Consider the following 2,614-nt stretch of genomic DNA (forward strand, 5'->3'; position numbering starts at 1 on the left):
CAAACAAGAAAAATAATGCTATATTAACCAACACTGAGTTTTTAAGATGATATTATACAAATATAAGGCATTTGGCAAAATCCAATTCTCACTCCATTTACGCATGCAAAAAAAAAAAAAAGAGAAAAAAAAATCACTCGCAAAAACCATACATGATAACTTTTATCACAAATGAGCAATATAACAAAGGAAGTCCTCACAAGAATAACAGAAATGACTTATCTTCGTTGGAAATTACTGCCTTTGAGACCTCCAATCATCTTTTAACATGTCATAGCAGCCGTTTTTATATTGCTAATGATTCTTCACAATAACTATACAATTCAGCGAAAAGGATCATAAAACTCTTGTTGCAGACAATGTCTTTATAATGGCTTTCAGCCTTACACAAACGCACATCTTAACAGGCGACAATGCAATATAAGAAAATTTGAATCGAGTTTTAATCGACTTGAATTTAATGCGTAAATATAAATGTGGCAACGACCTTCTCGCATATTTGTACATGTCGATGTGTCACATTTGCGAGATAATTACCCCGCCACACAACCGACACATTTCAAAACCTGCTCGTTCTCCTGTATGTACAAGCGAGCTTGCGAAAATTTGTAAAAGTGCGAATTATTTCATAAACTTGCTTGAGGGCATAAATTCAACCAAACTTTACTTCTCGATCTCCCGCAATCGTCTTTCTCACCTGCCCACAAATATGCGGTTAAAGATCGAACTAAGTAACCTCTCCGTCGGCCTACTGTAATTTACTTTATCGGGAAACGCCCATCTCGGCACCATTTTTAAAAAGTAATGCATACTTACCTTTGATCAAATATCCCTGTACAAAGAGAGACAACTATTTTTACACCGACATTGAATAAAACTTACTGCTCGACCTCTTCAATATTCTCTGATAAACTTAATATTCATACATGTCACATTACGAAACACTGATATGTCTAAACATCCTCGGCTAAGATATAATGTTTCACTAATTCACTTATTGCCATAACAATGAAAACTGTTGAAAGGTTCCTTAGAACAATTCATCTTTTAAAAAAATGTATAAAAGAGAAGGTTTTAAGCAATTGTAACGCATTTTTTTACGTTTTAGCCATAGGCTCTGTATCTAAATGAAGACGTTTTAGGATAAAATGATAAAACACGTTTGCCCTTCCTGTCATAATTTTATCATTTTACCTGTATTACGCACATTTATGCACCATTTTTTAAGTAATGCATACATTGTCATCGTTACTCGCTAATTGTCGTAGCGACGAAAACCGTTAAATGCCCCTAAAAACCATTTTCACCATCAAAATAAAAGAGAGAGAGAAAATGTATAAAAGAAGAAGGCCAATTAATTGTTAAATTACTATTTGCCGTTTTAGCAGCAGATTCTTTATCAAAGCAAAGGACTTTTATATGATATGATACAGTTTGAGGATAAAATAACTCTTTTGTCAGAGAACTTTTATAATTTTACGTCTATTGGACACAGATAAATTCGCCTAAAACCGGGATTATCAATCAAGGATAAATTTACCCCAAAGGAGTAGAAAGTGTACATGACACTCTCGATGCAATAGGTCTTAGCAGCTGGCATGCGAATTTCCATTTCTTTTCTTAAACCAAGTCATCAGCAACTATATATTTTCCATAATCAGCATATTCCTTGCAAACAAAGGCACTTACTTTTTCTTTCTATGCGACTGCATTAGACATTCCTGATTTTGACACGACAGGAAAGGGTCATATGGCGAGCAACATAGAGTCAAGGAGGTAAATTATAGAGGAAAGGTTAAAATCACACACCTAGAGAGAAAAAAGTGGCAACCGAAGCAATATTTTTAGTACTTTTGCCATTAATGGCAAGTAGAAAACATTCGTTTCATTATTCATAAATTTGCTGGGATTCTTAAAAAGGAAAAAATGGTTTATAATCCATAATCGTGGGTGATTAGTACAAGAAAATAGTCTATCCTTCTACTCTCCTGTCTACTTCTGTTAATCTATATCTACATCTTTGTCAGTCTGTGTTGAGCGCGCGTGTGTAAATGACGCATTTATGTATGTATTACGGAACAATAGAAAATAAATGAGTAAATAATAGATGAATAAAGAAGATTTGAAACTGAAAATTAAGACGCAAGGACCCAACAGCGCCTTCAAAATAAACGTTTGCGATTTCCTACAACGTTCGAGCAAGAAACGTTTAGCGAGAGCAAGGAAGCCGATTTCCCGATTCCCGATTCCCGATTCCCAGGACTGTCACCTCGTGTCGTCTAAGGCCAAACGGAGCTCGGAGGCAGGAAGGCGGAGACGCCCCCCCCCCCCACCCCCCATGCCTCCCTGGGGCGAAGATTTCAAGGGGCATGTGGACTTCTTTTTCTTTTTTTTTTTCTTTTTTCTTTTTTCTTTTTTTTTCTTTTTTTTCTTTTTTTTTCTTTTTTATTCTTCTTTTTTCTTTTTTATTCTTCTTTTTTCTTTTTTATTCTTTTTTTTTCTTTTTCTTTTTTCTTTTTTTTTTCTTTTTTTATCCGAGCCATTTTCCGGCGCGTGTGTGCGTGAAGGTTCAGGAAGTGGCATGAAGGCGACGGCGAGGCGACGGAGCGAGAAA

This window comes from Penaeus vannamei, chromosome 3 (assembly GCF_042767895.1).
Source record: "Penaeus vannamei isolate JL-2024 chromosome 3, ASM4276789v1, whole genome shotgun sequence".
Lineage (NCBI taxonomy): Eukaryota > Metazoa > Arthropoda > Malacostraca > Decapoda > Penaeidae > Penaeus > Penaeus vannamei.